This window comes from Temnothorax americanus, unplaced genomic scaffold (genome assembly GCF_048541705.1).
Source record: "Temnothorax americanus isolate GAGA-0224 unplaced genomic scaffold, ASM4854170v1 Scaffold21, whole genome shotgun sequence".
NCBI classification, from domain to species: Eukaryota; Metazoa; Arthropoda; class Insecta; order Hymenoptera; family Formicidae; genus Temnothorax; species Temnothorax americanus.
Genome location: NW_027509349.1, coordinates 1,524,888 through 1,540,949, shown reverse-complemented (window position 1 = coordinate 1,540,949; position 16,062 = coordinate 1,524,888). Strand labels below are relative to the sequence as shown.

General features: G+C 44.2%; 1 long non-coding RNA gene across 1 annotated transcript in view; it reads left to right on the top strand.

Annotated features, from left to right (window-relative positions):
• The window catches only part of LOC143897925 (uncharacterized), a 125,356-nt gene that overhangs the window by 92,029 nt on the left and 17,265 nt on the right, over positions 1-16,062 (top strand). The gene's annotated exons all lie outside the window — the stretch shown is intronic.

The following is a 16,062-nucleotide window of genomic DNA, read 5'->3' as shown; positions in this document are numbered from 1 at the left end:
TCACCCCCTCCCGCTCTTTTCCCCCTTTTCTCTCCTCCCCATCCGTCAGAGCTAACCTTCCTTACGAAGAGTGAAATTACCTTCGTTACGCGAAACTCGGCTCGTTCCAACCCCTGTATCGAACTTGCCCTCTCTTTTTATTTTTAGTGCCTCTTCCCTTTTACTCTTCTCGTCGCTTCCTTTTTTTTCCCCGAAGCGCCATACATATAAAAAATATATATCGCTCCGAGAGAAGAGAAAGAAATATATGTATATACACACACACACGGGTTAATAAATAATAAATATATATATTTTTTTTAAGAAAGAAAAAAATATGGATGTATACCTATATGTATACACATAGGCGTTAAGAGGAGAATTTTATTGCGCTATTTTCGCTACCTCCTCCGAACAGCCCTTGGGGATGATGCTACGAAAGTAATGGTTCCTTCAGAGACCAAGCAACCCGAGTCGCTACGAGACGCTCGGGATTTATGGTCAGTCGTGACAACGACTTTTTATTATTTTCTGTCCAACGCTGTGTCGCGCACACGCGCGCGCGCTCTGGCGCGGAGCGCGAGAAGGGAGGGAAGAAGGTGGAAGCAAGGCTGTCGGGCGATGATGGGGACGATAAGGAGGGAGATACCCGGGAGGTTATTCCACCTCTTGCCGGGGAAGTAAATTAGACAACACTTAGATTGTGTACGCGATATTAAGAGGGGTGGGGGAGGGAAGGGTATACCAAACAGAGATCACTTTGAGATTTCTATAATTCCCAGAATCCGACATTCGAGTTCCACTTTCCTTCTCGAACCCCCCTAATATCTATCGCCACCGACGCGACGCTGCAACAAAAGGATGCTGCCTTACACGGGTTCCGGTTTCGTCGCGCACCTGGGACACGAGGGTCCCTAGCCCACGATGAGGATTATTATCTTCGTGAAGATAAATGGAGTTCATTGATGAACGATCAATCGCGCGCGCCGGGGGGAATCATCACGTCATTGTACGAAAGTACCTTGTCAAATCTGCTACGCGGAGATTTGCTACTCGCGTTAGGGAACAGGCGGAACGGGTGGCGATTGGGCCATCTTCTATCTCATTCAAATTAGACCGATCTCAGTTGCTTACGCTTCAAAAAGAAGATTTATATATTTATACAATATATTTCTCAATCACACACACAAGAGGGTTTTCTAATAAAAAAAAAAAGATTCTGTTTAAAGTTTACTTTGTATCTATATATAAATACACATGTATACATTACCGTTCAAAAATTTGGAAGTACTATTTTCCTAAGAAAAACATTACAGTGGTGCCAATAAAATTCTTTAAATGAAATTTTTTTTTGACTTTTTCCTTGAAAAATGAAACAAAATTTTTCTTGGAAAATTAGAAACAAATAATGCTGTGTTTAATATAGTTAAAACACACAGTAAAATTTCTCATATAAAACATGTTTCTTTAGAAGTATTGGCACCACTGGTGTTTTTCTTAAGTGCTTCCAAAATCCAAACTTTTGAACGGTAGTGTATTTATATGTATAACGGAAATATCAAAAGCACGGCAATGTCTCGCGCCAAGTACATGCGAAGCGAGACCGCATTGCACCGTGACTCTTTGACGCGAACGCCACGAGTTGCGAGTACCCGAGATTTCGAGATCACAATAACGAGTGAACGGATCAAGTTCAAAGTAGGCTTGATCGATAGCTTGGTTTACATAAACGAGAAGGAGTGGCGAAAGTCAGCGTTGTCACCTGTATCATTGTGACTCACGTCAATAATCGCCAGATCAATAATCCGATTGTCAAACACGTGCATCAATTTTCCATTATTCACACCTCACACCCAGTTTCGTCCGTCTCTTCGAGCTCTCGCGCGGTGTCGCTCCGAGAGAATCGCGACAACACCGGCTGTAACAAATGATTAGTCACGAGCCGTCCAGACGGAAGGTCTCCTTTTCGTCCTCCGTTTACTCGAACGGCGTCTTTTGAAAATAGCTCAGATTCCACGGCACGCCCTGCCTTCCTTTCCTCCACGCGTCATTAGCGTCCCTAAGGGCAGGAGGGCCCTTCTTGCGGGAATGAAGCTGGGTGAGACCACGAGGAACCAACGGGGTTCACACCCCCGCAGACATATCACGTGTCACCCACGCAATGAGCTGGCGCCAGGATCATCACGCGGTAGTCCGTTTCGGTGCCCTTTGTGGCGGCCCGCAAAAATGATCGGGGCACACGTGCTGTCGAGGTCACTTCCATGACGTTAACCCTCCGATGATCGCACAGTAACGGGAATGGACAATATAAGGAAAGGAAATCGTGTTATCTATAACTACATTTCATATCCTTATTTATTATTTGTCTCGTCGATTTTTTGATAATACCGTAACAAGGAGTGCTTCTTCGACGAAATATCGCGATATAATAGTTGTCGGAATCACATCGGCTTTCTCTTCGAGTAGATAATTTCGGAGCGGAGTTTCCGAAGAAAAGCCCATTTCTCTGTATTATATCTCACTTCAAGTACCTTGTTATCATCGATAACAAAAAAAAATCCGCACTTTCGCCATGAAATATACTATGGTTGCGTGAATATTTCCTATATATCAAGCCAACCAATTCGGCGACGAGTAATTTATTTTTCTCTTCTCGTCGCGCTTTTCGATATCGCGATATTCGGTCTAACAACAAGTCTGAATGTATATCCTGACATGAATGGGAAAAAATTTTAAAGCAGCAAAGTGTTTTTTAAAGATCGTTGATTTGATTCGCGAGTGTTTTATTTAAAAACGCCTTTAACACTAGAATAACCAGCATATATAATTATTTTCTCATCTCGACAAAAGTCAACGTAAATTCCGACAAAAGCACCTTAATCATTTCTGTAATTTAAAATAAGAAATTTGAAATCAATTTGATGGGGTTGGTAAAGTGTTATGGTATATTCGTCTTTATCGCAACTTTGAAATAATGTAATTTATATTTTTATAAAATACTTTATGACGGTGATCACAGTGTATAAAGCTTCACGTGCAATTTTGTGAATTAAGTAATGCGATACGAAATATTACGTAATATTTCGCATTCTCACTTTCTCTTTTATTAAATCGTGCAATATCACGCGATATCATTCTGCCACGTAGAAACAAATAAAGAAACAATTTTCCTCACGTTAATTTCCGCGAGTTATTGGATCGCTAGTTTACCAAAATTTTCCGAATCTCCAGATGTGGAAACGAGGGGAAAGTTCGCGAGAGGCATGCGTCAGCACGGCGGATCTCGGCGATGGACTAAAAAAGGAGAAAGACACGACGGAGGCTCGTCCAGCATTTTATGAATAATGATGGCAAGAAACGCTCGCCGGCGAGCGAGGCGTACGGTGGGCGTTCCTCGCTTTTTTACGTCGTTCTACTTTTATGAGTCCATTCGGTTTTACCCGGTGGTGGAGGCATTACACGTCCGGCGGGCATCAAGTGAACCGTCACGACGCCGATCCGCGATCTAACGATTTCCTGCGACGAAATGTATCTGGCGTTATACCGAATCAACTCTACGTCGGAGAAGTAACAAAACCAAAAACGAGTGTTAGTAATAAAAAACGGCATTCCTACAAGCTAACGAATAAAAATATCGTTCATTTCTTGATTTACTTTTTGGACGCGCGCGCGTCGCGCACTCTGAGATCTTCTAACTCTCAGATATTTAATTCCAGCGTCTTTACTTATTTAACATTCTTGAATTCACACACACACACACACACACACACACACACACACACACACACACACACACACACACACACACACACACACACACACACACACACACACACACACACACACACACACACACACACACACACACACACACACACACACACACACACACACACACACACACACACACACACACACACACACACACACACACACACACACACACACACAGAATTTCTTATTCCCGGATTCCAAACATTCTCGCTTGCCAAAATGTTTAAATTTTCAAATTTTTGTTCTCAAGTTACATATGTCTTATGATTCTCGGACAGTCGTCGGTTTTTTAAGATACGTACTTGTAGAACTTAACGCGGACGCGAAATATCTTTTATATTCTTATTGCATCGAGGCCGTATTTCCTCTCCTGGATTCCGTCGAAGCGCCAACCCGCTGCGCTCCCGTTCTCGCCTCGCCGTATCCCGTCTTTCACGCTTCGTCCGCGGGAAACCGCGCCGCGTAAAGGGCGCGACGGGGCCCTCCTTCGAGGTCGGGGGAAGCGCCCAGCAGGTGCTCGGCGCGTATCATATTTACGACAGCCTTGACCTCCGGCCGATCGGAATAAGTTTTCTACTCCGTTGGAGTGCGAGGCGTTATATCCTCGCACACGGGATCCCGACGCTCGCAATACGCGCCGACCGACCGTACTACAAGCGTGGCGCGCACCAGGCGTCTTCCCACCCTCCTGCAGCCCGTTCGTTCGGATCCCGATTTATGTGTGGCCCCGTGATCGGACGAATAACGATCTGTAAAGAGGTTTGTAAAGTTGGCGGGTAGCGAGAACCCCGTGGTGTGCCCGCCAGGGCCCCCCCTCGATGAGATCGTCCAGGCATCGATGTGGCTCACGCCTCAACTGAAACTTTGTTGCGATCCCGATAGATGTGTCTTGCCATTTCATCCTCTCCCAGCTGTAAAACACATGCTCTCTGTATCGCGCGATTCGATTCGATTCTTTAAATCAACCCGAGATTTTAATTTTTAATATATTAAATTAAAATATTTTTACAACCTCTTTTTCCTTTTTTCTTCTAAATACTTCGTGATGGTTTTATTGGAAAAAAATTGTAACGGCACATTGAATCAACTATATTAATTATATATATATATATCCATTTATGTGGGGAACATTCCGTGGATAATTTATTTTTGAATCCAAATTAATTACAAAAGCCGGATTCATCGTGGAACGTGGAACGTATAAGAGCTATGGATAGCTCTTTATATTAATGTTCTTGAATATTAGGGACGTCGGCGAAATCACGTGTGGTCCACTAAACACGTGATACAATATTTCTCTTCGGCTCGAAACTTTCAAAAGTTCTTCTTATCCTTCTGGTCCTACTTAGTCGTTCGCTTCGTGCTGCTTCTCATTCTTCCCGACGGTGTTCCTCGAGATATGATCGACGATGTCGTGCCGCGGACCGGACGACATGAAACCAGCTACTAACTTCCCCCTCGCCGTTTTCGATCTGTCGCTTATCATCCTCCGTGAAGAAATATCTTTTTGGAATATGTGTTGCTAGAGAATATAGTATAATACAAGTTCTTGGGTGATCAATGTTTGAACGATCAACAAAAAAGTATGATATGATATTTAATATTATAATACAATTTAATATTGATGATTATTAATATACAGACGTGTGTAAAAATGTTAACATTTTTAATCGTTATAAGTTCTATAAGTTTACTCAAAGTACGTAAAAATTAATACATAAAAAGCTCTTTATTCTTATTTGCTAACCAAAGCTAAAATGACTCTAATGTTCATTTATATTCATTATTAAAAAGTTAACTTCTCAGATTTGCATCCGAGAATCCGTAGACACATATAGATGTATCATTGAGAAAGATATACGTTGCATTTATTTAAAAGTCATTCCTCGATGGGGCGGCGCATCGGCGCAACAAAGTAGTCATCAGGTTTACCCGGCCGGTCGAACATTTTTCGTGTCGAGCCGGTTTCTGCACACCTACATGGCGTCGCGTGGGCCCCGAGACAATCGCCACCTACGAGCCCATTCTTTCGTTCCAGCGGCGCGTGTGCTTGTATAAATGCGATCGGAGATTTACGGTTTTCCTGAGTTACGGCCAATTAATTAAACCGAAAAGAGGGAGGCGCGGAGCGGTAACGGTCCGGCCGAGAGCACTCTCGAATCTTCACCTCTTGCGCTCCTAGAGACTAACGTTTCGACCCGTGATCAATGATAGCGTTTCGATGGGCGATGAAATTGAGAAAAAAAGTATTTGGCACAGAATTTTATTTACGGGATGCGGAGATCCCCAGAAGATTTTTTTTTTAAATAATTACGTCTACGTTAATCGACCGAAATTCGATGAAAATATTTATACGGCAAGTATACATATATAGTACACACATATACCATTTAATTAATTATATTAGGGTGAAACTTGAATATATTTTATGGAGACATAGTACATTTCCCTTTCAAGAGGAAAACACTTCGTCACGCGATACGGCAGAATGAGACGCGTCCTACATCTCGTAAGTCCTCGAAAAGGCGGGTATCTCATTCACGCGACTAATCACACGCGACGCGTTCTCCAGAGGGGTAGGGTGGGGGGGGCGTGAGAGGGGCACCGGGCCACTGATGATCACCTTGGGGGCGACGTGGCACCGCGCTGGGTGGTCCGACACGAAAGCGCACTCCCCCGGCTTCCTGAATGGAACGCGCGGCTCGTTGTCGCGCGGCGTCGTTTTCACACATATCTCCCCCTTCCGTCGTCGTCGTCGGATTTCAGATGTAGGCGCGACCAGGGAGCGATGTCTCGCGCAAGGCACACCGAGGAAGCGCGCGAAGGTCCGGTGACGACCTAATGAGGAACAACCGGGCGCAGTCCCCGTGCCATCTGGTTACCAGCTTCCTCGGGAGAGACCGACGCCTCGCGCTCCTCCTGCTCGCATTCACGGGAAATTGATGTGGCCCGAGAATTAATGATCCTCGGTCGCTTCCAGGAAGAGGAAAACACCATGCAGGCTTCGATCGAGACGCGTCTGAAACGACTGTCTCTCACGAAGATGCGAGACAGTCTCGGTATCGACAAGACGTCCACGGACTGTGGAGCGTGTTCTCTTCCTTCAGTCTTCAAGGTGAAATACAGATGTTCCTCGATTAAAGTTTCTCTTTCATACTTTATGTGAAAATACCGACGACATTCAGATTTCGGTTATTCAAAATTCATAAATCTATCCGCGACGTGAATATAATTTGTATATAAAGATTTACATAATCTGTCTCTCACGCTATTTCGCAATGGAAATATAATTGCGTAAACAACTTCAATATGTAAAAACTTTTGAATTTTAATGCTGTCGATATGTGTTTATAGTGATTGGATTAGTAATCAGTAATTCTAAACAAATTAATAATAAAAGAGAAGATGGATGCGACACGTGTCTCGACGTATATACTTACGCAACAACTGTTCGCAATAATCTTTTTACTTGACTTCGAGGGACGTCGCGTATGAGTCGATCGGCGAGCAAATCACGGCCGTGCTCGTATCGCATATATGCTCGCGGGTTAACAAGTTTCGCGATGATTTACGCACCTCGCGCCCTCGGAACTAATCTGTATTTGTTTATTCATCGGGACAACGAGGGAAGACCGCGAAGCGTACACACATGCGTGTTCCCTCTCTCTCTCATCCTCTCGCGAGGATCGTCGTCGGTGATTTAGGGTTTCGGGTTTCGATGCACTTCGCCGGTCGACCGCGCTGTTTACCATTCGCCTGGATTTATTGCCCGAAGGAGGTGGCGGGTAAATGAGCGAGAGGGCGATCGGATTTGCGCTCCAATCCCGCAGAAATCTATTTTCTCCTCCTCCTCCCTCTCCATCGGAAGATTTCCGCGAGAAATTTTCCAACTCGAACATCTCAATTTTCTAGTTTATTCCGCGAATGTGTTTTTCCGATTATTGTTACGATCTCGAGATACCTACATTACAAATAATGATCTCTAACATTCGCAATTGGACTTTCCTAAGCGCCAGATCTTTGATCTGTTGCAACTTTCGAATGTCATTATACAATTTTGTATATTTGTGCGTATTTCAGAATAATCAAGAATAATTTTGTTTTACCGATTAATGTTTGAAGCTCGAGATTGTGATTTATGATACTCCAAAATCTCTATTAACGGCATATGTAAAACGATATCAATTAATATCAGTTAGTGAAACTTGTGTGAGAAAACATTAATTAATTCCAAAAATAATATATTAAGAACCTTAAACAATAAATCTATCTCAGATTTCGTAAACTCCACGTTTTTTCGCCTGACTTCTCCCCCTCTGACCTCATCGCGTTTCTTTCTATGGGGCCCGACAATGCACGTCTTATAGGACGTCATATATCGTCGATTTTTCTACTGACGCAAAAAATGTCGCGCATGACGTAACCGCCCGTGACTCCTCGAAGTCGCCACTCGCCACCAACGTCGCGGTCATTGTTTATTCTTAACGAAGCGGCTTATTAGCTAATTATGTCGAGATGCGTTATTGCGACGCGCCGTCGCGGCGCCGACATTGTTCCTTCTTCCCAAGATCGCCGCGAGATTGACGCGGGATGCTCGCCAACGATGAGTAATATCACGTCCAGAAAATACCCGCCCTCTCCTTTATTAAAACATTACTTGTGAAAAGCCCATATATCAGACTGCGTTCGAATCGCGCCGGCACCGTATCCGATAAATCGATTAGAAGCAAGAGAGATATGCGCCCGAAAACCACATGCACTCCAGCAACATCCCAACAGAAAGGGATCGCTCCCGACGATCCCTCCCGGACAGGGCGGGGAGCGAAGGGAGTAAAAATTCTAATTAATTGACGGCCGATCCCGCGCAAGACTCGTACGTCGTTAATTGGCAGCTTATGAACGAGCTCGTGGGCTCGTTAGCGTGCGCGAGCGTCACACGTGGCCGGGCGTTTGCGCACGTGGTGCGTTATTTCGGCATCAGCGGAGGAGGCGACGCAGGTATCGGGGACGCGACAAAAGCGGCGGATAACAAGGGCGACACAGGTGCACCGGCCACCGCGATCGATCGCGAATGACAGTCCGCTGAACCGTGACAGCTTTAATGACATAATCCCGCGTCGCCGATCGCGACCGGTTACTTGGAGATTGGCTTGATTCTCATAAACAATCCCCTAACGCGATTCCTGAACCAAAGATGAAACTTGGGAAAACTTTGAAATTATATTTTTGGCAATTCTTTTTGTAGCGACGTTTGTTAAAACCGGACCGTACACTGTTAAATATTAAAGAATGAAATTTAAACCAATACTGGTGAATTAAATAACATTTTTAACTACCGTGTGTGTCGAAATTCATTATTTTAATACAAAACGGTATTATTTTAATTTAATTGGTTTAGTTAAATCAACATTGTTTTAGTTAAATTAATGACATATTGATTAGGAGCAGTGGCGACTATAGGAATAGTTAAAAATTACTCAAATTGAACATAATTCAACACTACGAATTTAACAATATGTAGCGCTTATACGATCAAATAATATAGAATTTCTGCAAATTGATGGGTACTTGATTAAAAATCCCAACCCGAATTGAATACCCGATTGGGTACCGTTACAATAATTCCAAAATTTTTGCTTTGGAATGTATTTCGGGATCTTACATTAGTATTCGTCAAAAAGTTTCGATTTCAACTACCCTGTTGCGTCAAGACCGAAATTGATGTTAAACGCAGGACTATAGGGGAACCGTTCGTCTCGTTGACGCCAAACTCGAAGTTGGGTGTTGCAATTACCGCCGTTGGCAAATTCTATCTGCAGTTCAGTCTCACGATCTTAGGATCCGCGTGGTATAGGAGACGTTGACTGGCCCAGATTACCACGTGGGCGATCGCGATGACAAATACGCAAGGGAGTGCAACAACCATGCGTGTCTTCCCGTGGTCCCGCCTACCGACTTTGCTCGGCAGCGATGCGTACTGTTACATATATCGCGAGCGACGTAGGTACACCGCGACGCAAAAGTCCTTTTTGCTCGTCGTCGTCGTCACGCATTAGAAACGTACCGACGCACTCGCGCGCGCCCGTTTGTCACGCGCGATATCAATCGCGCGCGATCGATTGCGTACTCACAGTCATCGATTTACCAAACTATTACGCGGCCGATCTGCGTGTAATGATGATCGATATACCGCTTGTTTGTCAAGGTATACCAATTGCGCGTGATACTGAATATTGATAGGTGCTTTCCATTTACATCAAAACTCAGATAATTCTCACTTGTGACGTCGTTCTATCCTTTTTGGCAGTTAATGAATAACGAAGACAGAATAACATATCACACGTGAGAATTATCTGAGTTTTCATGTAAATATGGGGGGGGGGAAAGCAACTAATATCGCGATAATGCCCGCGATACGGCGCGTTCACGCTTAAAATGCAATCCTAATTCATAATATAGTCGAAGCGTGGGCAGAACGGTGGACAATCCTTCGCAGACTGCACTTTTGGAAATTAATGAAACGTCATCAATTCAGCGTTAGCGCAAAACGCGGAGAATTCATCGACTCCATCACGAGAATTATCGCCGAAGGATCGGACGGTCTTGCCCCGGCCGGAGAAAGGGTTGGTTGCCCCCACGTGAATTTTGTTCAAGCTTGTACCGGCGTGACATCTCGCAGCTATTACGCTGACTCGTGGCGGCAGGTGCAACATTGCTCACTGTCCCCGCGCCGATATATTCAAATGCCCGACCGCCGCCGCCGTTCGGCTTGCCATCTTGCGACGGGGCCCTCCCCTCGCTCTGCCATCTCTCTTCGGTCTAAGTGCCTTCCCTCCCGCCCTTGCCGCCCGTGGTCTATACGTGTGACTCTCGCGCCTCGCCTTTTTTTTCTTCCAGCCTTCCTTTTCCGCCCCGGCCGTCTCTCTTTTCGGCGTGCTCGTGCGAGCCGCTAATTAGCGGGGACTCTGCGCGCCGCGCGGATCCGTGGAATCCGCGCGGTTATTTGTCACCCGGAGGAAGTTTCCTCTCTTTCTGTCTTTTCTTCCTGCCTCTTCTCCCTGCTTCTTTACCTCATCTCGTGTTCCTCCAGAATTCTCCACGCGCGGCTCTCTAACGCACACCGTCTGCGCGCCGCTAGAATCGGTATAGTCGCCTTCTTTTTCCTCTGCAGTTCTTAGTGACGGCTCTCCTTCGTTTCGCTTCGTCTGATGCCGTTGCGGCTACCGCGCGGTCTTCCTTGCATCTGACTGTTTATCAATTTCCTCTGTCGATAGTAATATTTGTTAAAACCAAACGAACCGTATATATATATATATATATATATATATATATCGCTTCTATAAGATTAAATATAATACGGGATAAAATATAGGAGAAGTATATTCTATATAAATCGATGGTTGCTCGATTAAAAATTAAACAAATAATAGTTTAGGATTTGGACTTCTGAAATTTGAAATTTTGGGGTTTTTTAATTTTGATCTGTAAAATGTTTAAATTCATCTTACCTCGCCAATATGAAAATCGCGGATTTATTAAAGTGCTGGTAATTTTAGATGTTGGAGAGATCCTACTATTGAACTATAAGCTTTCACGGTGCACCCTATTCAAGTTTATCCAACGTATTTAGGGGACTACGTGCTGCGCTGCTACGGGGTATGAATAAATAGCATCGTGCTCCTGCATCTCTCTCCTTCTTTCCCCCGTGCCTCCCTTTGCTCTTCCGACTCTCTTTCGCTTCGCCGTGCTCCGCTTTGACCAGCTGAGGGGACGAAGGGCGAGGGAACGAGAGCGGAGGGTGAGCACGTGGCTTTTGATACTCCGTCACGGCGATCTTCGCGGCCGCGCCTTGAAGTCTGAATTATTGGCCCAGAAGAGCGGCGCCCCTTGTCGAATGGTATCCGAGCGTGACGTCAACAGCACCCAGTGGGTGGCGGAGAAAAACGGAGCCCGCAAATATCCCACAAACGCGTGCACACGAGCGCTCTCTCGCACTCCCTTTCTCCGCGGGACTGAAAAAGAGTAGACGAGGGAGATGAACCGCGGAGAGAAGAACAGCGTGTACGAGAAACGTCAGATCTTTCCCAAAAGATCCAACGGTTGGATTAACAATCGCAGGTTGACGAATAATCGATTATCCGTGAATCTACGCTTGTGGTCCTCGAGTAATCTTCGTTTTATGAGACGTCAATGAATCACGATTACTTCGCCAACAGGTTGTTTATTTTAGATTCGATAATTGCGTTGAGCAGCTTCAGATTTTGAAAACTTAAGCTTCCGTCACGAAAAGCCTAGAAATCAGATCTGCCGCAGCGCAGCTCGACACAAGTCCGGCGAGAGAGACAACCGCGTGTTTCACTTTGGTAGCTGCGTCAGTAAGTCTTGGATGAGGACTCGCTGCCTGCGCGCACTACAAACACCACTCCTCTCCGTCGAGGAGTCTGCTTCACGAGAAATCGCACAAACGCGTCGCGTCGAAGCTCGGGGTCTCTCGTGACGCGGCGATTCAAGCACGGGGGTGATGAAAAAAGAGGGTTCGGCGAAAGAACGGCCGCGCGAGTGCGGTGTATCGCTCGAGGAGGAGAGCTCGGTAACCAGACGAGCTAAGACGAGATGAAACGAGACGAGCCCCGACTGAAAGTGAAACCGGAGCGAAGGTGTATCCGCGCGTGGCGGAAGAACGAGGCATTAAAAAAATCAGGAAGCGGAATCTAATGAGCGACCGGCACCAGGAAATAATGTCACGTGGCGGGGGGCGTGTTAACGACGAGCTCGTTTTTACACTTTCTCGGTCGCGGAAAGACCTGCCTCGCAGAATCTCTTATCGCGATAAGGGAGCCGAAGTGAAATGAAGATGGAAGAGGAGAGATAGGAGAAGTTAGACGCGACACGCAGTCGCGGCGAAATGCATTTGAGATTACGGAACGCATTCGCGAAAGTATATATATATACTTATTTACGTCATAAATATAAAATACAGGAGCGGTGTAATTAGACATGCAATTAAAAGTAACGAATGACGCTCTTAAAGATTTGTCGAAGCGGGCGCCAAATTTCTGCAATCAGAGCAGCGGATGAAAATAAACAATGCCGACGGGCGCGTTATCACTCGGCTCGTCGTTATCTACATAGCTTGCATAACTCCCACCGCCGTTCGCGGCTATTAATTAACCAAACGCGCGTTTTATGCCGACCCACCGCCGGCATCGGCAATCGGAATTTACTCATTCGGAATAAAGTCTTAATTAATTCACGATTGTTTGCGCGCGTTTTTTTTTATCGCCACCGGTCTAGGCGACTAGGATTCTTTGATGTGCCGAACTCACCTGCTTGCTACTTGCCGTCTTCTTATCGAGGATATAAATTTTTATAATTTACGTCCTCCTCAAATTTGGAAACGTCGGTTTTAATTTCAACTTCAATCATTCTTATCGAAACGTGTGCAATTGTTTATCGTGCAAAAAATTTAATGAAATCATCGATGACATAAATACCAGTAGGTATATGAGACGTATTAGAGATAATCGCATTAATAAAACTGTCCAACAGTCTAACCAGACGAGAATTCCATTGATATAGTTTAAATACTTTATACCATATGCAGGAATAAATGCATTATTCGTCGATTTAGATAAATTTGATGAGATTTTTTCACATATTTTTTCTGATATTTTTTTTAGTGAGAACAAATTTCGTATATTTATAGAATTATTTGTATTTTCGTCAACTTGAATCTGTCCTCATATTCTCGAGTTTTGAGAATGCGTAAGCATCACGAGTCGTTATAAAAAATTGAACTGAAAAATAAATGAATAAATAATAATATATTTTCAGTCACCGGGCTGAATCTTACGCATAATAAGTTTTTATAAATTTTATATAGGTATATTTGGCCTTTTTTGAATCTGGAATGCTTTGGAACTTTAAAATATCAAATCCAACTTTGACATAAAATTGCATTTCAAAATTGAATAGTAATCGACGCATGGTTCAAAGTAGAAAGGCGGGAAATATAAAAATCACAAAAATTATTATTAAATCTTATTATTAAACATTATTATTAAACAAATTATTATTAAACACAAGATCCCGCCCGATGACTGAAAATATGTCAATATTTATTTATTCTGTACTATATACGTATCGGTCGCTATCAAACTTATTAAAAAATTTATTAAAACCGCAGATCCTGTAGACGATTTCATTATATTTCCCACAGAACTCTATCGATATGTATCGATTCCGAGAAGCTCTCAACGACCATCCGATATTCATCCAAATATCAGTTTCACAGGCGCACGAGTCCGGGATCGAGAAGGGCGCCGGGAATCGTGAGCTATTTTCGATCTCCTATCGAAATCAATGGGGAGGAGAACAAACTCGCGCGTGTTTCAGTCACATTCGAAGATCGTTCATTCTGAAAGCCGATGAGGCGTGACGGAGGCGACCGATGGATTCCTAGATCCCCATGGCCGATGCCGAGAGAGGCTCGTTTACTGTCCTCTGTCCTCTGACCGGTTCCAGGATCGAGATACCGATAACACGGATGATCGATGCCAGACTACGCGGACTGAAGATCGTCGATGACAGTGTCGACGGTGTCGAACATCGACGTCTCATTTACTTCGTCGAATGCAATATAGGGCGATCCTTCGTGGCACCGATCGTGTTCTCGTGGGTTCCTCGCAGGATAAGACTGCCGCAGAGAATATCGTAAAAACGTTTGCGTATTCTGTTTCCGAAAGCTCTGTTTTCGGAAGATAAAGCAAAAAAGAATTCAATTTTTTCTCGACTAAATTGTAAATATTTTTCAACTTAAAGTTAATGATAAATAATGATAAAGAATAGAGAGGAAAACATAATAAATTTTGTTAAAGATAACTATTAGATGAGCAGTTTTATTTTTCGAAAGTAACGGAACCTAAGACTGGTTGCGAAGGGGGTGTCCGTCTCTCTCTCTCTCTCTCTCTCTCTCTCTCTCTCTCTCTCTCTCTCTCTCTCTCTCTCCGTCGACGCGGATGACGCCATAGTGCCGTTCCTTTTATCCGCCGTCGTCCTTTTTTGGCATAGAAATTCAACGAATAATCGCGCGCTGAAATCGCATCGGCGCGCTCGCTATGCGTCCTGAATGCAGCACGATGCATATTGCATGGCCGAAGGAAAGCCGCTCGCCGCTGCTGCTCGATCGCGTCGCAATCCTGTGTGAACGCGGAGTTCTGTTAGAAATCAGAACGCGGGGCGACGTTCGTGAAACAACATTTATATAGACCTTTTTTTTACAGCTCTCGACGAGTGGACAGGAAATCGTGGCCCGAACGAACAAGTAAAATCTCAGCATGAAGCAAATAAATAAATCACCGAGACCTCTTGTTTTCTCTCTCGATTGTCAGGTTTAGTGTATCATAAATTATATAGCTATTATGTCGCAATTAATATTAAATTTACCGATTACTCCTGTCATTGGTCCATAAAAATCTTCGAAAAAATGTATATTTATTTATTGTATTTTTGCATTATTATTACGAATGTGTGACCAAAGCGGCGGATTTATATGCATGCTTTTTTTTATGTTAAATCTGTCAACTCGTGTTTCTCGCGTCACGATTTTTTCGATAAAGAGAAGAAAAGATATAAATCGATAACACGACATAATAGACCGGCAAGTAGGATGTTTATGATGTCCCATAACGGGCGCTCGTTGCGAGCCTTCGTCGGCGGAAAAAAAATTATCTTGGCCGAGTACAGAATTCCGTTTCTGTGGCTCGACGCGCGTAATTTACGCGCGAAGTTGGGTATCCAGTCTTGCGTAATTCGGTCCGCCATTCGGGATATAATTTCAGCTTTAATAGCCGCGGGACGCATCGCATTTTCATAGCTCCGCATAAATCGTGCCGTTAAATCGTCGACGCGCCGCGGCCGTCCAGAAGAAATCCGATGAATGCCGCGTGTCGCCAATCCGGGATGGACAAAGCTCGTAAATAAGATGGGAAATATGAATGATATCGTCTGAATTTATTTCTCAATACTTTGTGAGATTCCAAGCGATAGATCTACATTCTAAAATTGTGAATAGAAGCATTGAGACACGATGTTACAAGTTTTAAGTCTTTCTCTTTGACCGATTTAAAAATGCGTTATATTACGTTGAAACGGCTTTTACGTATTTTTCTTTTTCTTTAATTTTTTTTTGCACGCGTATAAATGGAGCGCGTTGGAATATTCCGCCATTATTGCCGGTCAGTGAATCCAGCCTACCAGTTGGCCAACTGGTAAGACAGGACGGACAATGTGCGCGCCGGTTTTTGTTGG